Source organism: Lagenorhynchus albirostris, chromosome 5 (genome assembly GCF_949774975.1).
Source record: "Lagenorhynchus albirostris chromosome 5, mLagAlb1.1, whole genome shotgun sequence".
In the NCBI taxonomy this organism is placed as follows: Eukaryota; Metazoa; Chordata; class Mammalia; order Artiodactyla; family Delphinidae; genus Lagenorhynchus; species Lagenorhynchus albirostris.
Genome location: NC_083099.1, coordinates 26,611,529 through 26,636,182, shown reverse-complemented (window position 1 = coordinate 26,636,182; position 24,654 = coordinate 26,611,529). Strand labels below are relative to the sequence as shown.

The 24,654-nt window shown below is 48.2% G+C and overlaps 1 protein-coding gene across 1 annotated transcript in view; it reads right to left on the bottom strand.

The window, feature by feature from the left end:
* NMNAT3 (nicotinamide nucleotide adenylyltransferase 3) overlaps positions 1–23,847 on the bottom strand; it is a 116,922-nt gene extending 93,075 nt beyond the window's left edge. The window contains exon 1 of the mRNA XM_060149736.1: positions 23,559–23,847. The gene's annotated coding sequence lies outside the window, so the exon portion shown is untranslated. The remainder of the gene's footprint in view (positions 1–23,558) is intronic.
* Between the last annotated feature and the right edge of the window lie 807 nt (positions 23,848–24,654).

Here is a 24,654-nt window from a genome sequence, read left to right as displayed (position 1 = left end):
GTACTGATTATGATACAGAGGCAGGTAGAACTGAATACAGAAGCAAAACCATGATGTCTCTCAGGCCGATTTTGCTTTTGACTTGGAAACTGGGCAGGCCTATCTCATGATCCACCCGTTGGTTCATCACAAAAATGAACGTGGACACCAAAGATACAAATCTCTCAGCGGGCTGTAGAATGCATCATGGATTTATTTGATCAATGGGATCTCTATGTTTTAAAGACGAACTTAAAATTGTTTCAAACTCCTTCACTGCCATTGATAATCCCTTCATTTAGCAAACATCAATCAGCATCTACTATGTGTCAGGAAGTATGCCAGGAACCAGGGAGACAGAAGGGTAAGCCACATTCCTGCCTACAGGGCTCTCCTGACTGTGCTGGTGGGGGGCAGACAGGCTACCTGATGTTCACAACACATATTGGAACTGGCATAAATGGAAACAAGGAGCCTGAGGGCACAGAAGAGGGCTCCCAGCCCAGCCAGGCTGAGAGTGTGCAAAAGGGGTACAGAAGGGTTCCAAGAGGAAGTAGCAGGTGTTTGAGGTTTTGAAGGATGAATAGGAATTAGGCAGGAGGCAATGAGTTGGGAAAAGAGTGTTTGCAAACCTGGGGAAGTGGGAGGCCACGGGGCATGTCAGGTTCAGGGATGCAAGAGGGTCAACAGAGTAGCTAAGGTTGGTGGAGGGGTATGGGGTGGTGACGGGAGCGGGGAGATGACAGCGTTCTCCAGGGCCTGTGTTCTATGTTGGCAAGATTGAACTTGATCATGATGGTGGTGGCTGGTGAGCCTCTGCATGGTTACACAGGGGATGATCAATCCGAAAGTGATCAGCTGAGGGTCTCCTGACCGGCAAAGCAGCCTCGAGGGACACCTTCCTTTATTCACCGCTCCTGAGGCAACAACAACTTACAAGCCTCGTTAGCAGACAGATCTCCAATGAACAAGTCAGCCTGCTTTCCCTTCCATAATCCCTCTCTCTGAGGCCACAGCTACTTTCAATTGCGTTCTAACTTCGAGAAGCGATAAGCATATGATCGTTTCCGTTTACAAGTTTTTGATCATCAGCCTGGCACCGTAGCTGTAAATTACCCATTTTCTATGATATTTTTACTTCTCTAGATGAAGGAGGACAAGAAGCGCTTTTAAATTACAAATGTGCCCGAGCCACAAAGGCAGGGAATAGTTAAGCATCTTTTGCCAATAGAAATATAAAAGCAAGGGTTTGAAAAATGAAATGCAAGTTCGTGGGCCGTGTCAGATGACCAGGCTCTCTGGACATCTCTCTGGACATCTCACAGGTGCACCTGCTCACCATAATCAGTTTACCTAAAACCAGGAAGAGCTGGGCTGGCAGCAGAACTGCTGCTATGAGAGCTCTTTAAACGGCTCCCTGAAAACCAGCTGCTTTAGGTAGCAGGTAGGCCCCTTGCACTTTTAGGCACTAACTCCTGCATTTTCTGCTTCTAGGAGGGATTTTTAAAGATGGGATTGTCACTAACTCAGATGCATCCAAGCAACTGAAACATTTGGTCAAATCCTGATTGGAATGCCGCAGGGAAGCAGCCACACTCATTGGTGTTGCGAACCCCTCTCCCAAAGGAGAGCCAGCCAGAGAAATGTCTGGTGGTCTTCCTGTCCCGGTGAGGGCTGGAATGTGGGTGAGGAAGAGCCTTGGGGAAGGATGGGAGGCGAGGAATTCAGCTCACTAAGTGAAGTGGAGAGGACGCTAGCGTGCAGAGGCGCATGCCTACTGGCAGCTTCATGTCCCATTTAATTGGCATGTAACGTTAATTGACAGAGTAGTATGTAAATGAAAATACGACTAAAAAAAAAAAAAATACGACTGTGGCTTTGTGGCTTTAAAAGGTGCTGTTGGCAGTTTTGTTTCCAAAGCCCAGCTCTGATGAGCTACACAGTTTCATTATTGGGATGACTTACTCATCAAGAAACCACGCCAACCACCAAATTCCTAACATCTTCCACGTGGGACTGTGCTCGGTCCTGGGGACCAGGGTACAGGGGACCCAGTCCCTACTCCCGAGCGGGGGTCAGACATGGAAAAAACGACAAGCAGCTTCTTAAATGTTCAAATCGCCATGTGTGGTCAAAGCAAAAGCTCGTACCATCAAAGCTGGGGAAGTTCTAAATGCTGCCCTCTTCACATTTTCAACCCTTGTGGATGACAATACTAAATCAGTCATACTAAATCAATAATCAATAGGAACAGTGACAACGGCTAAAAGTTATTCAGTGCACTGTGTACCAGGCACTTTTTAGGTCTAACTCATATTTCGACAGCACCTATACCAAGCCTGTTATTACCCTGTCTTTTGCGTTATCTTTAATCTTTGCAAACACGATGCAGAGACGTACGTATTATCATCTTGTCTCTGATGGTCCTTTGAAGCTCAGGGCTCATCCAAAGATGCGGTACCAGGAAACGCGGAGCAAGGACGAGCTCCCGTCTGATCACAAAGGCTGGGTCACTTCACTCCGCACTGCCTTGAAGGTGCAGAAACAAAGAGGGGCCCCAGACTCCCCCTCCACCCAGGCCCCAGGCTCTTTGGTATTCAAGATGGGCTCATTCATTTTTGCAGGAAACACTAGATGTAATAAGCATATCAACCATCTTTTAGACGTCAGTCACAAATCCTTCCCTCAAGAGTAAACTGTCCTCCATCCTGCATATCTCAAGATCCTTGCACAAGTAAGGAGAGGTGAGAGCAGGTTAACGCGCACACTCTACCCTCAACAGCAACGGCAAGGGGGCCTCTCTTCAAAGTTCAGCAGAGTGTGTGTGTGTGTGTGTGTGTGTGTGTGTGTGTGTCGCAAGGGGTGTCATGGAGGGGTTTGATGGAGGGTGGGTCTATGGGCTGTCTCATGGGGAGGCGTGCAGTGGATGTGGGGAGGTCAAGGGCAGGTGACAGGGGCTGGGCTGTGCTGCGTGTGGTGGAAACCACAATGCAGGGGACATCTCACGAGGGGTGTGCCGTGGAGTGTATCATGGGGGTGGGCCCCCTGGGTGTGCTCTGGAGGCTTTGCTGTTGGGGGGTGACATGGAGGGTGCTGCAGGGTTGCAGCTGGGATGTGCCAACTAAAGAATGTCGCTCGCCACCTGGTTCTATGAGAATGAAGTCCTTAGCCACCATAGAGGCTGACCTTCAGCACACCCGGGGAGGAGTTCAGGGTGGAGATCAGGCATAAGGCACTCTGTGCTCTGGGAAAAGCTTGCAGAACAGGCCTTCAGAGAGTTAGATATCCGCAGGAGAAATTTTTATGACCCCCGCTGGGCTGCACCCCGCAGGCCTACAAGCACTGGGCTTGCTCAGCCTCAAGACCAAGGAAGAGCCTGGAGTCGGTGACAGAGACATCAATGATTCAAAGGATGGGGGAGCTTACACGTCTGGAGCAGAGTCCTTGGAGCGACACCGCACCTGCGGGCAGGACGTGGAGGCCGTCTTTGCTCCTCGGGGCAGGGGGAGGTTGCCAGTTATAGGGGGAGGTACTTCAGGTGGGCTCATCAGTTACCAGGGAAACCAGCAGAGGGGCACACCCCTCACCACCCCTTTTGATGAGAACAGTCACTAGCTGGGGCGGGGACTAGTACGTAGGAAGCTCAGTCGTGTGCGTAGGGTGTAGGTGACGCAGGCACTAGTTGAGCAGGGGATGTCTGGAGAGCAAGAGAACAGCCATCTTGAGTGGCCTGACCACACCACCGCAATTCTCGCATCTTCCCATACATAGAAAGGCACTAAAACCATGAACTAAGGTGCCCGATACTCGTGACTAGCAGCAACCTTCCCCTGTGATGTGTGCTTGATTACACCTACCTTTCACCAAGATCACATATACGCTGACCTCCTCCCTTACCTCTGGAACAGATCCTCAGAGCTACTGAGAGGCTGTCCCCCGGGCTACGGTCCTCGGCAGGACACTGAGCAAACTACTCACAGCTCTTCTGTTGTGCGTTTTGTTCTAAGCTGGCAGATGTCTTGCGGGGTTGTGCTGTGGAGGTGGGTTACCGGTCTGCTGTTGTATATCACGGGGGTGTGCCGTGGGGGTGCGTGGAGGGCGGGAAGGACCCTGCAGTCCAGAGAGGTGCCTCAGGTCCCCATCACAGCCGTGGGGGACCCCGGACAGCCCGCGACTACCAGGCCTGAAAAGGCCACTCTTGCCCACTGCACCTGCCTGATACCCGTGATGGGAAGCTCATGCCTCAGCACCCTCACGCTCCCCCAGGGCGACACTGGGGTGGCATGTTCTGGAATTCTGCCGGCTGGAGGGGCCTGGGAAGCCCCTCTCTTCCTCAGCCGCTCACACCTGCCTTTCTGGGACAGGGTCCAGGTGGTCTTTGCAGGTCACATCTGACATCGCCTCTGCACAGCCCCTCCCAGGGGACACCCAGGACACAGCATAGGTGAAGGGAGGCAGTGCCCTTGGCTTTCTCCTCTTGCAGGGGGCCCAGCACAGGGAGCCACAGGCTTCTCTCCCAGAGCAGCAGCCTCTTTCAAGGGCCCCGCCCGCACACACCTGGCTCACCCCTCTGACCCTCCCGCTCATCTTCCGAGGGAGCTGCTGGAGTGGCAGATGCCGGAGAGCTCAGGCATGCGGGGAAAGCACTTGTTTGTTGTTTTGAATGTATATGTCAAATTTTCCTCAATCTTTAATAGGAAAGATTTTCAAACATCCTGCCAAGTTGAAAGAATTTAAAAATGAACACCTGGCTATCCCCCACCTAGACTCTACCATTCCTATTTTATTATGTTTGTTGTGTAATATATCTATCCCTCCATCCATTCGTCAATCCAGCTTATTTTTTGGATGCCTTTCATAGTAAGCTGCAGACAGCAATACCCTTCTCCCTGAACACTTTGGCAAGCCTATCACTGACTGGAGCTCTGTATTGGTTTAGCATTCTTTTCCCCATTTTCTGAACATAGAGTGAAATGCACAAATCTTGAGGGAGCCCTTCAGCGAATTTCAACAAATGCACGCACCCACGCAACTCCAACCCCTATCAAGACACAGAACATCCTATTGCCCCAGAAAGTCCTCTCACGCCCCTTCCCGCTCAATCTCCCAGTCCCCCTCCCCCCAAGCAACCACTGTTCTAAATTACAGTGTATAGTCTCTGTGTCTGGCTTCCCAGGGGGTGTGTCCATCAGTAGTTCCTCCTTTTCATCAGCACGTAGTATTCCATTCTCTGGCTGTACCACAGTTTATCTAGATACTTCTCCCATTGGTGAATGAATTCCTTTCTTAAAAGTAAAAATTATTGCCTCATCAAGGTTGTTCTGTAATGAAGTCACGCTTGCATTCTAACCTGTCCCTCTTGTGGGGAGAAGACCAGGTGTGCTCAGAGTTAGCATAGCCCTGCCTGACCCATGGGAGGGGACGAAGGGCAGAAATAGTGTATTCCGTCACCTTTGTGAAAAAAGAGTGAAAATCACAGTTCTAGTGTAGAGACACTCAGAGTGTGATGGGATGCAAGATGATTCTAGGCCAGAACTTTAATATGTTTATTGTTACAAGTATGTCCTATAGCTGGCCTGTGAAACTAGTTTTCCTACATGAAAGGGATATATAGTTTGCTTTTTGGTGGTTTTTTTTTTGGCTTCACCTCTCAGCATGTGGGATCTTAGTTCCCCGACCAGGGATCGAACCCGTGCCCCCTGCATTGGAAGCTCGGGGTCTTCACCACTGGACGGCCAGGGAAGTCCCTAGTTTGCTTTTAAAATAAGTTTATTTACATAAAAAGTTTAAAGAAATATTAAACAAATACACAGGGAGTAAAGATAGGGGAAAAAATCATGAGAATTGTATGCAGATGACTGTGGTGTTGGGAAACATTCCCTAGAGCAGCGGTCATCAACCCTGGATGAACACTCAAATCACCTGGAGCTTTAAAATCACCCATGCCTGGGTCCTACCTCCAGAGCCTCTCATATAATTGGCCAAGGTGTATCCGGGCAGCGGTAGGTTTAAAAAGCTCCCCAGGTGATTCTAATGTGCAGCTGGGATGACGAGAATGGTTTGGAAAGCCACGGTTCTCCAAGTGTGTCTCCTGGGCCGGCACATATCACATCACCTGGGCACTTCTTCGGCATGCAAATTCTCAGCTGCCACTCCAGAACTACTGAATCAGAAACTGGGGATGGGGCCCAGCAATCTGGGGCTTCACAAGCCCTCCGGGTGGGCCTGATGCAGCTCAAGTTTGAGAACCACTTCTCAAGGGGCATGGGCAACAAACCCTAAAGGCAGCCTTCATGGTACCAATCGGGCCAAGGTCAGCTGGCTCTGCCTGAGCCAGCCCCTGGGAAGCCCTTCTCCTGCCTGGGACAGAGAGGGTAGGTGGAGACCAGGTGGTGAGAATTACCAAGGTGATGACAACCTGGTGTCCACCGTGTCTCAACCTCAATTAATTCACAAACCAGTTAATCAGCCCTCAGAAAATCCACTGTTGACTACAATTTTATTTTCACCATGATTTTTGATTATCACTGACCTCCTTCCACTCCATTACCGTTGTTAATGGAGAATTGGCTATGCAGTTAAAATGAATGTTTCCTCTACTAACAGAGCTGTACCAGATTCATCTCAGAGTCCCTCGCAGCCCGGAAAATGTGATGAGTCTACAGATATATCGATCTGATACAATTCATGTCACCCAGAGTATATGAAATTACCACTCAGAGGTCACCTATTATGTGTTCCTATGTCCAAAGGCTTATAGGGAAGAAATAGAGTGTTAGTGGAAGAATAACACGGTATTTAGAGAGCTAAACCAGTACTTGGCCGAGTCTGGCCTCTTGGCTGGCAGTAACGTCTGTATTAAAAGATGCTCAACACAGTTCTACAGATTTGTCAAAGTCCTTGGAAATATCGAGAAGATAAGAACAAACACTCTGAGGGCTGCTTTTCTTCATCGGCTGGCTTTTTTTTTTTTTTTTTTTTTTTGCGGTACGTGGGCCTCTCACTGCTGTGGCCTCTCCCGTTGCGGAGCACAGGCTCCGGACGCGCAGGCTCAGCGGCCATGGCTCACGGGCCCAGCCGCTCCGTGGTATGTGGGATCTTCCTGGACCGGGGCACGAACCCACGTCCCCTGCATCGGCAGGCGGACTCTCAACCACTGCGCCACCAGGGAAGCCCCGGCTGGCTATTTTGATAAGGAAAAATGCAAAGAAAGAGGAGGCTAACAGGAGCTCACGGAATCTGATTATCTCTTCCAATGCTAAGTCTGAAAAATGAACTCTCATGTACAGCTCAAAAGATTACAGAATTTGCCAAAGAAAATGTGCTGGGGGATCGGCAGTGACAAGTGGAATTTGTCTTAAGTGTACGTACCATGAGAAGATGTTGGACAAAACACCATGGTCCTTTTCTCTTAGCCTAACACAGCAAAGGCGGAATGCCACCACGAAAGACAAATCAGGCAGCCTTGGGAAGGACGGTCGAACACTGCAGGGACTCTCTCTGTGATCAGGCATCAAAAAAGACTAGGCCAGCTGTCTCGTAGTTACCTGACTCTGGACTGACTACAAACAGCTCTAGGACAGCAACCACAACTGGGAGAGCCAGAATCTGGTCCCACTAAGTGACTCCCCCTAGAAGCCCGCCCCTCCAAGGGCTGCCGCACCCACGCCCTACACCCCCTCTGCCTCTGTTCCCAAGCTCCGTCCACCACTGCCAGCATTTATCTGTGGGTCTCCAGAGTGCAGAGCTGTGTCTAATTCAGACCAAGACAAAGTACATCCTGAGGCCTCAGCAGATGACTTAAAGAACAAACAAACAACCATTTATTACAAAAAAATTACATCATACAGAAAAGTAGAGGAAATAGTGTAATGGACTGCAACACAGCCATCTCCAAATGCTCATTAACGTGTTTCCAAGTTTACTTCACCTTTTTTCTGCTGGAAGTATAAGTACGCACATTATAAACACCATGACATTTCACCTCTGAACACTCCGAAAATAAAGAACACTTTCTAAAGCAAGGCCACTTTCTTACTTATTCATAATACCATGATCACACCTGACAAAATTAACAACAATTAACAAAAATTCCTCAATATCATATAAGACAGGTCCAAATGTCAGTGTATATCTTTTGAGGAAATAAAATACCAATACAGTTTGGGCAACCCCACGAGAGACAGAGCAGATGTGAATGCCCCTGCAAGGTCCCCAGGAGGCAAATGTGCTCACCCCTGTCCCACCTGGGGGCTCCATCATTCCCAGAGGTGCGAGAAGGTGGAGGGGCATTCCCTCGAGTGGGGTCCCCTTCTGGAGATTTGGGGGACCTCGCCCCGACAGTGCCACCACATCCAAACAGAGCGCTCCCAGGCCCCTCCAGTCAGCCGTCTCTCACTCGGTGACCCGTCTTGTCCAGGAGGCTGGATCTGATCAGACGAACCCACCTGTAGGCCCAGCTCTGCCAGCGACAAGCTTGCCTTGAGCAGGTCGCCTGAGCTCTGGGAGCCTCCGTGTGCTCCTCTGTAATGTGGGAGATAAGGCCTGCCTCAAAGGGCAGTCATGAAGAGTGAAGGAGACAGTGACACAGGCTCTGTCGTGGAGCGCCTAGCACACGGCCTGGGCAGTAACGAGCTCACTGAAGTTCTGCTGCTGCCACTGGGGGTGGCAGTGATCCCCTTTAAGGCCATAAGGGCAGCCGAAGGCATGAGACTGAGCGAGGGCCAGGCAGAGAGAGGCCCGCACCCTGCAGATCTCTAAGGTAGGGCTTGCCTGATGCAAGAGGTCCTAGGGCGGGCCCTTCCCAGCTCCCGTGTCCTCCATGCAGGACGGTGCTGCCAGATGGAAGTGCTGACGAGTAGGGGGAGGAAGGCTGTTGGACCATCAGAGCAGAAGCGTTCCCTGCACGGGGCCTCTGGCCACCCACCTGGGCCATCTGGTGTCTCCTACTGGCCTGCCGCTAGCCCTGAACCTCACCTCAAGGCACCAACCCTGGTTCTTCAAAACCACCTGCCATCAGCTCCTCCTCCTTTACTCTGTGTTAATGACAACCACTGTCCACCACCACCGCTGCCCACCATCAACACTACTGTTTATTAAGCATCTGCTACATTCCAGGAGTTCGCTGTGTAATTTTTGGACAATATCTCCCTGACTCCACACTCCAATCTTTCAAGAAAGACATGATTACCCTCCTTTACTCAGTGACTTAAAACAATATACATTTTATTATCTCACACTTGTGGAGGTCAAAAGTCCAAAAGAGGTCTCACTCGATTAAAACCAAGGTGTGGAAGGGCTGCATTCCTTTCTGGAGGCTCTAAGGGAGAATCCATTTCTTGTCTTTTCCAGCTTCCAGAGGCCGCCCTATTCCTTGGCTTGTGCCCCGTTCCATCTTCCCAGCCAGCGATGGCCAGCCCAGTCTTTCTCACACTGTATCACTCTGACCGCCTCTCCAGCATTCCTCTTTCATTTGTAAGGACTCTTGTGATTACATCGAGCCCATCTGGATGATCCAAGATAATTTTAGAGTCAGCTGATTAGCAACCTTAATTTCGTCTGCAACCTTAACTCCCTCACGCCATGTAACCAAGCCTATTCACAGGTTCCAGGGATTGGGATGTGGGCCATTACTCTGTCCACCAGAGAGAGACTGAAACTCAGAGAGGTAATGGGGCTTACTCAAGGTCACACAGCTAGTAAGTGGTACCAGACTCAGATGTCAGATTATGGGGACTCCAATCTAGCTCTGCTCTTGCTACTTCGCTTTGTGACCGTGGGCAAGTCACTCAGCCCTTCTGGCCTCAGTTTCCTTACAAAATGAAAAGGCTATCTAAGCACTCTAAAGTATCTCCTAGCAGCCAGTCTGTGACGGTCTGAGGATCTTGACCTTCTCCTAATAACACATGTGAGAAAGCCCAGGACCCCATGAAACTCTCACCTCATCTCGTCCACACTAACTGAGGCTCCAGTACTGACCATTGGAGGGAGCCAGCATCGACTTCCTTCTTTCCCCTACCTGGAATATTCCAAGCCTTTTGTCCTGGGAACCATGGAGATATGGACTTACGGACACCTGACTGCCTTACCCCCGTGCCCCTCCCAGCACACCACACAAATCTTAAGTCAACTATTATGTGTTTTCCTCCCAATCCCCAGCTTAGAGGAGAGTAAGGATTAAGGTTTCTTTACACAATGAAAAGAAAATGAGAGAGTGAGAAAATCAGACAGTAAACATACAGGGGTGCACAGGCTTTTTTGTTGAGAGTTCCCAAAGCAAGGCAGAAAAAAGCTCCTTTTCTTTTTTATAATGCATTTTTAAAAAAAGCACTTTTTATTACAGAAAATTTCAAACACATACAAAAATAGAGAGATGAGCACAGAATTTGTTTTAACTCACTCCCAGGCCTACCACCTCCAATTCAGGTACTTCTCACGGTCTGAAACTTGAACTTTGAATCACCATCTGCATTGGGCCACTCCATGTGTTGGTCCTGCGTCCCTTTGTTTTGGAAACTGCTCTGCTACCACTCCTTATGATTCTGGAAGGTCTGTCAATCAAGATGGCCGGAAAACCTTAACTATAGGACAAATCCGAGCCCCTTTTCAATATGAACACTGGACAAAAGAGTATCTTCTTCTGAAATCAGGAGCTGTAAACTCCACATAAGCCTGGAGCTGCCATTCTCCCTACCTTAGAGAGTGAAGCCAACACAGTGGTGTTCATAGTGGAACTGTTGAAAGGTAGAGAAGGGGTACTTCCTGGTGCCATGAGCTGAGCACCTGGATCCAGCTGTGCCTGATACCCCGAAACTTTTTTATTCTAATAGCCATATTCCTAGTTTTGCTTGACTTAGTTTGAGTGAGGTTTCTATTCCTTGTAACAGAATCTTGAACATCCCCAGAAAGCCTTCTTTAAAACAACTAGCATAACTGTCCTTTTTTCCTGTGGGAGTTAGAGATTAGCCTCCTTAATTTAACAAAAAGAATCTATATTCCTTAGGGAATACATTTCCTAGCAGAGAAGAGTGAAAATATGTGATTTAAGGATACTTCCTCAAGCAGGAAAGGACAAGCTGTCAGAGAGTGGTCCTGGGTTGAACAAGGAGACTGCACAAAAACTGGGCTTTGGGCCCATGCCTCCTGGGGTACAGCCATGAAGCTAGGCAGGATAGGGTGGGACCAGGTTCCAGTTTCAGTGACTGAGGGAGGACCCACTTAGGCCTCAAGTGGTACCTGTCACTAAGAGATAAGACTCCAAATGAAATTAGAGGAGGTGGATCACAGGCCACCCAGAAACCTGTACTCAGTCACCCTTCCCTACTCTTCCTTCTTCCCCCTCCTCGCCACAGGCCTCCTCTGCACACTGTCGACACAGAGCTCCCTGTGCCAGGCAGTGTGGAAATGAGCTACAACGGACAGCCCATGACCCGTGGGAGCCCACAGTCCAGTGAGAGGAGGCAGGTAAGTGCACGATGGAAGGAGCTGCAAGGCATTATGGGAAGAGGATGCACATAACAGGCTGGGGCCCTTGAGGAAGATTTCCTAGTTTATTGTCTCACGTGAAGGATGGCATATGTATGTTATGCACTGCAGCAACATCTGTCATAGAGAAAGACTGCAAACAGCCCGGGGCCCACCCACAGAGAACTGGTTAAGTAAACTGGGGTAAAGCCACCCAGTGGAATACTGTGCATCTGTGAGGGAGGGAGATGGAGAGGGAAGGAGAGAGGGAAGGAGAGAATGCTTTATGTACTGATATGGAAATCTCTCCCAGACATATTGTTAAGCAAAAAAAAAAAAAGTAAAATGCAAAATGGTGAGCATAGAATACTGTGTTTTGGATAAGGGTGAAATATAAAAAAGACCTATAAACTCGCAAAGAATTATAAAGAAACAGAACAGTGGTTGTCTATGGGGAGGTAAGGGTATGGGATATGGGATGAGAAAGACCATTTTCATTGAATACATTTACATTTTTTTTAACTTTCCAATCATGTAAATATGTTACCTATTCCAAAAACATTTTAAATAAAAGGTAAAGCTTCTGTGGCATTTAGGGTAGTTCTCAAAGGGATAGTTAGACACGTTTGGGGACTGTGGCTTAGGTGCATTTCCAACACAGCTACAACGTGATGCTGACGTGCCTTCTGTTGAGAAGCAGGTCTATGTCCTGTCCCTCTGTAGCTGGGCAGGCAGGTAAATATGGCAGAAATGACACTCTGAGACATCTGAGGGTGTGCCAAGAGCGGTGACGGAACTTCCACCTGGTCCTCTTGGGATGCTTGTTCTAAGAACCCAGTTGTCCTGCAGGGAGGAACCAAGGCCAGCAGCCCGGCCCGGCCCAGGTCCCAGCCACTAGGCCCTGAGTGACGGGGGGCACTGAGATGGCCAACTAACTGCCACTAGATGAGAGCCCCAGGGTGGGACCTGCTTCACTGAGTCCAGCCACCCCCCAGAACTGTAGAGACAAGAACCAAATAACTGTTTTCTTTCAAGTTTTGAGGAGCAGTTCTTGGTTTGTGCCTCTGTCTTACACTTGATTTTCCAAGATGGAAGCTTTCTGACACACTTAGAACAGCTTACCTATAAGCCCAAGGGGGTAGCAGAAACCACCCTGGGGGCAACTATTTAGTTGGCCCTATGAAAGTAGGAATAGTCTAAACAAATGAAACATATGACTCTGGATGCCCATGGGGACCATTCAGCAGGCTGCTGGGTACCAAGGTCTGGGCTCCAGAGAGGGGATGTGATGGAGCTGAGGATGCAGGAGGCGTCTAGGTAAAGGTGGTCATTAAAAACCAGGGCTGGGAATGAAATCATCCAGGTGGAGCGCACAAACAAGAGAAGAAGACCTCTGGGGATGCCCCAGCCAGCAGAGGAAAAGGAGCAGGTAGACGTCAAAGAATCATCATCAGGGAAGAAGGAGGAAAATGCAAGAAAGAAGAGTTCAAGAGCTGGGCGTGGTCAGAGGTGTCAAATGTTACCCCGAAGATACAGAGAAAGCTCTGGAAGATTTGGCAATGCAGAGGTCACTGGTGACCTCTCTATAGGAGAGTAGTCTTCCTGAAGTGGTGGGAAAAAAGGGAAACTCTCAATGCATTCCCATCAATATAAATCACTGCAACCAAACTTGATGAGACCAAACAGCAAATAATTGGGGGCTCCCTGCTGTATCTTCTGAGCAACATTAGAGGGGAGAAGGCAGACACGGAAAAATCAAAATGCATATAATACAACGAAACAAGGGAGACAAACATTAACAAATTGAGTAGATACCGTCTGCACAACAAAGAGGCGACTGAAAAGCACAGGTGAGGAAAAACTACCTCTTGAGCTGGTCCTTTTTTTTTAGAGACAGACTGTGAAAGATTCCTTTGTTTTGTTGACCATGCACAGTAACGGCAAGGCCAATGAAAAGGTGGGGGAGTCCACAGGCTTCATCTCGTCAGCCAGTACTGATGAGCTGGAGTGGCTGCAGGGAACACTGTAGAGGAGGATGCAGGCTTGGTATCAGGGAGTGACGTCTGCTGTGTGCACAGGACACAGGAATAGGGCAATAGCACCAAGCATCCGCCATCCCGGTCTTTATGGAACACACATTTAACCATGCCTTAAAGGGAAATGGCCTCATTTCTCTAAAATGCTGGGATCTTGAAGGAATGCCCTTCTCTGCAAATACTAAAATGCCCATAACTCAAAGCGTATGAGATTTAGCCACTAAATCCTATTGAGCTTGCTACGTGAACAATTTTAAATCTTCTCTTGGAGTAAGGCCTTCATTTGTAGTGACAAATATGCCAACAGACAATAATAATAAATACATGGTAATGTTTCTAGAATCTGCAATATGCCCCCAAATTTCTGCCATTATTCCTCCTCCATGCATAGAAAAAAACAGGCATATAAAATGGATTGGGACTCAAACTATAGACTGAATTAGGTTGAAATGTCAGCACAACCATATTATACTCCTCAATTGTTAACAGATACTTTGATGAAGTACTTACTAAATCTTTAATTGGAGATGGAGTGTTTCTATATAAAGGCAATGACTACAAAACATTTATCATTAATCATCTACACATTTATCACAGTGTCTAAAGCCATAACTACAGACATTCTCTCCCATCCTCTGGTATCAGTGTCAGTACGGTGAATCCTGCATTAATATTAAAACACGGCACTGGAGACATAATTATGGGTTGATACAAATGAGGTTCAATGTTTTCTCCCAATGAATTTTTCTTTTAAGGTCATCTTAATGTATTACACTTGAAAAATAACAGAAAAAAAATCAAGCTACAAGAGAGGGGGAAACATTGCCAAAATAAAGATAACTCTTATTATATATTCAGGCCGTCTTTTAAAGTGTTGGGTCTCAAAGTGCATGGCTGCAGAATACTAGTGTTCTGCCACTTAAATCAAATATTGGTAGTCTAGCCCAACTCACAGGGAAAAGAGTGGTAATATTCTTCTTATCTAAGGTTTTCTTCCCATGAGTTTTCATAAACTTTGAGGGTTGGCTACTCTTAAGGTAGTCTTCAACTGAGTATAAACAGGTCTGATTCAGCACAGAATTATGGATTTGGTTATTTTCAGTTTAGTGCACTGATCACGTTCATGGTGTTTAGGGAAGAACGGCACAGCAGACGCTGTCCGTGCTATGCCCTGAGCTCTCAGGACTCATTGTTTTAGAGCAAGCCAGCGTCTTCTGTGAGTCAGCACATGCATCCCTTTGCCCTGGTGCTTTACCTGGTGGCTGGAAGCTGCCGGAAGTCACAGAGAATTCGCTTCCCCTAAGGAGCCTTGCTCAACCGATGACAGATCGCAAGGATGTGTATATACCCAGCCGCCAATCCCCAGGAGAGGCCAGTTCTGGAATGGGTGCTCTACACACTGGCTGCCGGAAACTCCCAGCAGGTTTAAACTCCAGTGGTCCACGCTGGTGACCTGCTCGATGGTGTGCCTCTCTGGCTCATTTCCCTACTTCCTTATTCCCCTTCTTTATTTGGGATTTCCTTCCAAATAAACCACACAGACTCAAATCCTTGTCTCAAATAAGGACACATGCCATGATTTCCCAACGTATGGCCAGCTGAGTATGAGAACTGCTGCTTTAGGACGTACCATTGGCCAAGCACTAGGCCCCTGCCAGCACTGGGCAGCAGAGGATGGAGGGGGACAGGGCCGACACTGGGAGAGCTGGCATCAAGAATGCAAAACCCAGGCCCTTGAGGTACGGGAGTACCAAGGCCTAAGCAGGACAAGGAGACAGAGTGATGTAGGGCCGCCCCAGGCAACTGCTGACTTAGGGAGTGAGTGTGTGTTTGGGGCCGGGGGGGCAGAGTTTGCTGAAACTTTACCAATGAAGCCCCCAAAGGTTGCAAACCCAAACCCCCCATCCCTACCCCACCACTGGGGACTAGGTGGGGAACAGGGATGAGAGAGACTGGCAGAAGGGTATGAGGCTGCAGGGCAGGGAGGGGCAGTAGCCTCCTCCAACTTATAAGACCCTGAGACTAAGTCTACACAGCCAGAGGGAGCACATCTCCTGGCCACTCAGCCAGTGGACCCAGAGGATGTCCCTCGACCAGAGACACTGAGGCAGGGAGCGAAGCCTGGCCTCAGAAACTGCTGAGTAAAAGATTTAATCAGGATAAGGCCACGAATGCAGTGACCTTAAAATTGCAAACAGCATAAAGATCATTATTGAACTTGGCTCGCTTTAGAATTAAAAAAAGATTTTACAGGAGTAATAAAACAGTATAGAAAGTTTAAAATATGGAAGAAAGTTATCCATTGTTCCACTGTTCAAATGCAATTCTTGTCCCCTTGAGGCAACCCTCATAGACCATTTTCCAGAACACATCTTTCATGTAACAGTATTCTGTTCACTGAGTGGGTAATGACTTCTCTCATTACTAATCTTCCTATTTTTAAATATTCAACCAACCTGGTGTTCTGTAACTTGACTACCCTCCTATACTGGATATTCAGGTCACTTCTAAGTTTTCACCATTATAAATAATGACACATCTTCATACAGTGGCATTTTCCAATGTTCAAATTATTTTCTTAAGACAGAATTCCAGAAGCAAAAGGTAGCAATTCAGTGACATCTGAAACAGGAAGGCCCCCTACTTTCATCATCTACAGTCCTTGGATTAGTCATAAAATATAAACCAGGTAACAGAAACTGGCATCCTCTTTCTCACACACAAAAAATATTAAGACGAGGTTGACCAATAGCATCATAAAAGTTACACAGAAGTGGTGCTGGGAAAACTGGACAGTTACATGTAAAAGAATGAAATTAGAACACTCCCTAACACCATACACAAAAATAAACTCAAAATGGATTAAAGACCTAAATGTAAGACCGGACACTAGAAAACTCTTAGAGGAAAACATAGGAACAACACTCTTTCACATAAATCACAGCAAGATCTTTTTCAACCCACCTCCTAGAGAAATGGAAATAAAAACAAAAATAAACAAAAATAAACAAATGGGACCTAATGAAACTTAAAAACTTTTGCACAGCAAAGGAAACTATAAGCAAGACGAAGAGACAACCCTTAGAATGGGAGAAAATATTTGCAAACGAATCCACAAAGGATTCATCTCCAAAATATATAAACAGCTCATGCAGCTCAATATTAAAAAAAACAAACAACCCAATCCAAAAATGTGCAGAAGACCTAAATAAACATTTCTCCAAAGAAGACATACAGATGGCCAAGAAACACATGAAAAGCTGCTCAACATCACTAATCATTAGAGAAATACAAATCAAAACTACAATGAGGTATCACCTCACACCGGTCAGAATGGCCATCATCAAAATATCTACAAACAACAAATGCTGGAGAGGGTGTGGAGAAAAGGGAACCCTCTTGGACTGTTGGTGGGAATGTAAATTGATACAGCCACTATGGAGAACAGTATGGAGGTCCCTTAAAAAACTAAAAATAGAACTACCATACTACCCAGCAATCCCACTACTGGGAATACACCCAGAGGAAACCACAACTCAAAAAGACACATGCACCCTAATGTTCTTTGCAGCACTATTTACAATAGTCAGGACATGGAAGTAACCTAAGTGTCCATCGACAGACAAATGGATAAAGAAATGTGGTAATATATACAATGGAATATTACTCAGCCATAAAAAGGAACGAAATTGGGTCATTTGTAGAGACGTGAATGGACCTAGAGAGTGTCAGACAGAGTGAAGTCAGAAAGAGAAAAACAAATATCATATATTAACGCATATATGTGGAATCTAGAAAAATGGTACAGATGAACTGGTTTGCAAGGCAGAGATAGAGACACAGATATAGAGAATAAACATATGGACACCAAGGAGGGAAAGTGGGGGCGGGGGGTGGTGGGATGAATTGGGAGATTGGGATTGACATGTATACACTCATATGTATAAAACAGATAACTAATAAGAACCTGCTGTATTAAAAAAAATTAAATTAAAATTTAAAAAAAGTCACATAGAAGAAGGCCCGATGGGAGAATTAAAAAGCAAAGCAGTCTTTGATACTAAGTCTAGGGTTCGTGCAATAAACACCAATTTCTGATCTTTAAAATGAACAGTTGAAGGTCAAACATAATTTCAAGTTAGACTCCTACACACTAATTCGTGTAACAGGCATTCTGTTCTAATGATCAACTGCTCACAGAGAAACTTCTAGCCTTTTAAAGCCTGCTCTTTACCTGGCCTGGTGGGATTCCCTGACACTGACATTCATTCTCTCCCATATGCCACTTACTGGGCCCCAATTGAGCTTAGTTTCCATCACTTGTTTTCATCATTCTTCCCCCCCGCCCCAGTTGCCCACCCTTTTTGGCGAGCAGACTGGCTGAGAGCAGAGCAGCTGGTGGCCGTGGTTAGGGGCAATTAGGTTGACCTTGTTGCTCAGCCTTGCTCCATACTCCTGCCTTCCCAGTGCGGTAACTAGGTGAGAAGGACCGGAATCAAGGCGCTAACCCTCACACATCTGCCTTGAATACGTGAACTCTGCAAGTCAAGAGAGTTCCCACACTCCTACCTGGGCTCTGTCCTGCCTTGACAGTTCATTTTTACAACAGGAAGCAAGGGAGGGGGTTGCTGACGGAAGACGGAAGGCAGGAAGGAAGACTGGCTCTAATTTAAAACCATCTTAGGAGATCTAAAAAGTTCCTGGCTGACTGATGGGCACATTTACTCCTTAGAACCCTTTTCATAAATACCTACCCCTTAACATGCACTTCCTAGAGGCAGTAAATACCGTCACTGTGTGTCAGCCTTATGGAAGGCAGATTTCCAGAGCCACTTCTTTTCTCCATGGCTCAGAGCCACACGATTACAAGCCTATTAGACCTGTACCCTGAGAATACTGTGGTCAAGCCCAACCCCACCAAGACTGGCGCGGAGGCCTGCTCAATTTCTGCACAGCGATGTGACTTTCCTTCCTTTGCTTCAGGGCAGACAGCAGCTCACCTCTTGTAATAAGGTCTACCTCTGAGACAGGTGGGGATCGAAGATGTATTTTGTCATCAGCGCTGGCCAAATAAATAAAATAACTCTCTAATAATATTTAGTCATGGAGAGAGAATGCTTCCTGGGGCTGTTTGGATCATGTCTTATTTAAAACTGGACTTTGAGTGTGATTTTCTCTTTGTTCTCAGAGGAACTGACTGGGCTTGAAGGTAGGCGTGGTGTGCCTCCGGAGGACACTGGCTCCTGACGAGGGACCACGCTGGGATGGCGGGGCTCTGAAGGGGTAGGTCGCTGCCAGCTATCCCGCCCTCCCTCAGCTGCGTGCAGACAGACACACACCCGGACAAGAACAGTCAGCTTTGCCCTTCTTTCCCCTCAAACGACAGGTCTCTAGACACAATGTCATAACATCTATGCCAGAACCTCAGCCTGATGTGCCCAGAGATATCAAAGAAGGAGAAAAAATATAAGCTCTTGGTGGTTCCCTGTTACTCCGAAGGGAGAGGGCCTCAATGCCCACCATGCCCAATCTACCCCAGGTGAGCTGGACACCTGTATGTTGCCGCCAGCCAGTATGAGAGATTCTGAGAGCTAGCACACCCAGTGAGACAACATCCAAGGAGGGGCTCTGTACCTCTAAAGGGTTAAGGAAACTGAAGCATTAGCATTATTTTCCCATTTTGAAGCCAAAGCTCAGTGATTTTTAAAGTACACATTCTCATAAGATTACTTTGGCCGCATAAAATATTGTTTGCCACAATTCATAGAAAAATACTATCCAACAGTCTTCAAAGGTACATAAATAATTCAGTATAAGCCTCCAACCAACATTTCCGGGCCCCCTTTATCTATGTCAATACTGACAAAATCTCTATATCTACCCCACCTTTATGCGTTCTCCTGGTATGCCAGGCTTCTCATTCATGGCAGTTAATCTGGTTTATAACTTGACGTTGTGTGTGTGGTCATGTGCTTAATTCTGTCTTTATCAATAATCTGTCTCATGATGTCTTTGAGCCGCAGGAGGGTGGAGACTGTGTCACTTTGTCTCAGCATTCTAATCCCTAGGACACTGCCTGAGAATGTACAGAAGGAAGAAAGGGAGAGAAGGAGGGAGGATAATGAACAAGACATGGTGCTGGGTACCAGGGGTGCTCAATCCAATAGCTGTGGAAGCGCTCACAGCCCACAGAGGAGGTAATGCCAGGGCAGCTGGAAAAGTGATGCCCAGCAGAGGTGCCCAGTGGGACCATGGGAATGCAGGATTGTTTCGGAAAGGCTTCCCTGCAATACGCTGTGCCCCTCCCTGCAGGTGCTGCAGGGGCTCCAGCTTTCGGGGCAGATGCGGCCAGAGACAGGGACAGCAGGAAGGCACGGGGATGCAGATCAGACCTTTACTGGGCGGGAGGCCAGACCCAGAGATGGCACTCCCGGGTGGAAAGGGCAGACAGCCCTGACTTCTAGAAGACGCTGCCACCTTCATCCAAGGCGTTTTCACCCCCCAAACCCATCACTGAGAACCTGTGATTTCCCCAGAGTTGATTTCCCCAGATTCACACTAGCCACAGAACGTCTTTCTATTCCTAGTTCCAAGATTGGTGCTGTGGGTCTATGTGTACATAAGAGAGACAATGATGAGGGAATCACAAGTCCACTGTGATTTAGCAGAACCACACAGCTAAAACGGTGGGGCAGGAGCTGTCGTCCTGAGGCCTGCCCTGCAAAATGGGATCTGTCTGTCTATACAAGGGAACTATGATAAACGAGCAAAGACAGACACTGGTCAGGATGAGCCACTTTATTTAAAAGCTTCGACAGCCCAAAGTGGTTTAACATAGATGCACGGAAGATTTATCTAGATGATAAAATACCTGAACTTGAAAGACACATAAATTATAATTCTGCAGTTTTTTTCCTTTTAAGATTTCACATAGTCAAGTGCTTTAAGTAATGCATGAAATGCACGTAAAGCTGTCTGGTTAGCGTCTGCAGAGAACCTCTGCTTCCAGATGGGACAGAGCTCAGAATCAACGCCACCCATCTGTGTCTGTGGCCTTCCGTTCCCTCATCACAGTGGACAGCACTGGGAAGATTCATCAATATAATAATAAGAGCAGCAGCTATTATTGACTGAGTACTTCCCAGACCTTGTGCTGTGCATTGAGGACGGCACACCACACACTTATATATGAGCATTACTGACTGCTCATAACAGCCCTACAAATGAGGGACAATGAGTCCCAGGTTACAGATGCAAAATTATACTTCAGAGAGCTTCTGTCATGCATGTGAGGTCACACAGGCAGTTTCATCTGACTCCAAAGCTGCAGTGTTCATCACTAAGCTACAACATACATGAAAATGCTTGGCCCTTAGCAAGGGCCTGAAAACATTAGTTCTCTCTCCCTATCTTCATACGCCCTTCTTTTTTTTTTTTTTTTTTGTGGCTCACTGCTGCAGCCTCTCCCATTGCGGAGTACAGGCTCTGGACGCGCAGGCTCAGCGGCCATGGCTCACGGGCCCAGCCGCTCCGCGGCATGTGGGATCTTCCCGGACTGGGGCATGAACCCGTGTCCCCTGCATCGGCAGGCGGACTCTCAACCACTGCGCCACCAGGGGAGCCCCATACTCCCTTCTTTTAACAGCACACTTACACATTGAGAAATTTGATCTGTGGGTTTAGGTTCCTTTGTTCATTTGTTCATTCATTCATTCATTCTTTCATGCATTCATTATGGGCCCAGTATTCTGCTAGGTACAGGGCTTACAGAATTGGATTCCACAGCTCCTGGACCGGTCTCAGGCAATTACCATATCCATAGGAGGGCAGGGGTCAGCATGGCGCAGGGGCAGCTCCTCACCGGGGACCCACACCCAGCTGTGGGTTAGGGACAACCCAAACAAGACAACGTTGGATCTTTTTCAACCCTAGTTTTTCCCCCACGCTTTTGCTGTGTTTTCTTTGGCCTGAGTCTTCAGGCCTTCTGACAGCCTGGCAGCCCAAGAGGCCCTTTATCACCCAGAACACCGCTTTTTCCTGCCAGGGCTGATGCTTTCCGGTAAAACCACTGCCAACAGATAACACAACTCCCCCACTAATCACCCCGCACAGTTCCTCAGAACCAACCTCTCATCCCCACCTCCTATCTTCTGCCTGCCTTGTTTCACCAATTTTTACCCAGAATAAGGAATAATAACAATAGCAACAGCAGCAGTAACTTCTACATGTCAGGCACTGCTCTATGTATCTTAGGTACATTAACTCATTAAATCCCCATAATAACCCTCTTCAGTAGGCACTATTGTTACTCCTATTTTAGTTCATTTAGGGGAAGAGGGAGGGAGGTTACATTTCTTCAGGGCCAGCTAGATGCCAAGCACTGTCTTAAGCTTGCACAATCATAATACATGACCTGCCCAGGGTCAGGCACAGAGCTGGGAAGTAACAAATAAGAACCTGAACCCAGGTCTGTGACTGCCTAACCCATCGCTCTCCTTTTGCTCTCCGCAGGTGGCATTGCCACGGTCTGCGAGGGGAAACAGAGTGGCTGCACAAAGCCTGCCCTCTCCCCCCAGCACCCTTCTGTTAACACCTGTCCTCTGCTTTTTTTTTTTTTTAACCCCTACTCACAAACAGTGCCAGACTCTTCTCTCAACTGTGTTCTCCACTCTCTGGGCCTCCCGGCCTGTTTTCATGGAGCAAATCCTCAGTTTCCACCAACAGTATAAACCGAGTCAATACAATATACAAGCAGTCACCAGCCAGGTGTTTTCTGAAGCTTCCAAACCTCTCCTAAATCCCTGGGGGTCCTCAGCAAGGGACAAGTAGGGTTGCTGCCTCTTGGGAGTTTTCTGGCCAGTTTTGGGGGGTGATGCCACTAATAAAAATAAGGAAGTAACATGCTCAGCGGAGGAGTGTGAGCCTTATGTTCTCAGGGGATTCACGGTGTTGGCACTAACAGGTGAGCCTTTCTGGGAAATGTATACCTGGCCCTGACGGAAGCAGGAGGCTTTCTCTGGCAAGGCCATTGGATCAGGCTCTCTCCTCTGGGCTCCAGAGCACCACGGCTGGGACTACCAGTGTACTTCACCTGGCCCACCCTGCATGAGCTCCATGAGGGCAAGGCCAGTGTAAAGTGGGCACCAGTTAAATATTTTAAGAATGAATGACTAAAGCAGGCATCATTTTAGAGAACAAGCTGTTGGAGAGATTCTACTCAGACAAGGAGACAGGACTCCAGGAGAGGGGAAGTGAGTGAGTGCCCAGAGGCAGCACCCTGCGTTCGGCCCAGATTACAACCTGATCCATCCACAGAAATCTCCACCTTCACTTCACTTACTGCACCCTTGGAACACCACTAAGTCATTTACATGCAAAGTCTCAATCGTCAATGGGGAGGAACAGTCCCATTGTACAGAGGGGGAAGTTAGGAAACTTGCTTTGCTCCCTGCTTTCAGTGGGCAGGACCTTCCTTTTCTCAAACAAGCCACACTCTCTCCCAACAAGTGTGTTTACTCCATCGTTCTCCACCTTGGGACCCTGCCATTCATACTGAAGTGTGAGCTCCAGCATCCTTTATAGATGGGGACCACCGGCTAAATGCTCTCCCAGCACCCTGCACTTCCTATCTTCACAGATCTTTCAGTTTTAACTTTTACACTCACATGTGGAGATTACCTATTTGCTGTGGGTCTCTCTTACCAGACTGCGAGCTCCACGGGGGGTGGGCACTACGTTCGTTGGACCGCACTGTACCCCCCAGCACTGAGCCCAGTGGCGGGCACTCAACGGCATGCAGGATTTGGTGGACCCTTATTTGCATTTGTTGAGGGCTCGAGTGCTGAAGATGGGCTCGGGTCTGAGCCACAGGGGTGCTGCGGTTAGGTCGATAACGCTGTGGCGAGAATGGGTGGCGCCGGCTGTAGACAGCAGGAGTTCTGGGGTTCATCCGACCCAGACGGGTTACCGAGCTCCGCACCCCGCCGCCACCTGTCTCCCCGGTGCGGTGCGGGCCAGGTCTCGGCGGGCGCCCACCAGGGCAAAGGCGGGCTGAACAGGCCCGGCCTTGGCTGCGCTTACCTGCGCGTCGCGCGGCTCCGCAGAGGCACTCGGCGAGCCTCTGGGGACTGTAGGGGACTGTAGGCCCGGCGGCGCCAAACCGGGGCTCTTCGCCCGCGCTTGGCCCCGCACCCAAGGCCAGGTGAGGACCGCTCCAGGCCTCCGCACGCACCGCCCTTTACGGTGGGGCAGTCAGTCACCTGCCCTTCCTACCCCCGCGGTGGGGAGAGGGCCTAAGGCGAACTAGACTCTGCACTGCAACGGCTCCCCCGAGGCGGCCGGAGTCAGAAAGAAACCGCGGCGCCCGACTTCCTCGCCGGGGGCGGGCCCTAAAGAGACCGCGTCCCACGCCCCGCCCCTTTGGCCAAGCCCCGCCCACTCCCCCACCCCCGCCTCTGCTACCACTCCCTGGCTTGAGTGCGTCTTTGCATTTTATTTTTCTATGTTTTGCGTTCCGCTTTATTTCTTATTTTTATTTTTACTTCTTTTTAAAGAGCAAATTAAAAAATATAAGTAATGCATGAGCACTTTTTAGAAAATAAAGTTACCTACATGTTCTTATAATGGAAGCAACAGAGCCCTCTCCCTTGCGCCCCACCACGGAGTCCTTTATAACACTTACCCCGTTGAGTTCAGCTAGTGGTTACCTGCTTGTCGCTAAAAAATAAGCTTACATAGAGATTTCTTGAGTTATCTGTTGACTTTCTGCCATGTTCGATGAGGATTTACTCTCTTCCTGCGGCCCTGCCTTCCCTCTCCTGACAAGTTTACACCTCTGTTCTCAAGTCCTGCCCTGGTGAGCTCTGAGACCTCAAATCAGGAGTGGATGAAGGCTTTCTGGGGCCTGAAGCGTGTACAATTGTGGGGGGAGGGGAGTAGGAGGGCTGTTTTAGAAAGCCCTACAGAATCAAGCCTTGCAAATGAAAATTTATTTAGAATGGGAAAATGCAATCACAACAAAATGCTGGGGCCTTGGAGATTCAGGTCCGTATCCTCTGAGATCTTCGCAGGTAATTTATTTCCTGAATTTGCTTCCCCAGTGTGGCCTGGCCTCCTCTGCCCACCCAGAACCCTCCATAACTTCCAGTCCTTACAGGGGCGGTGAAGGTCAAGATGC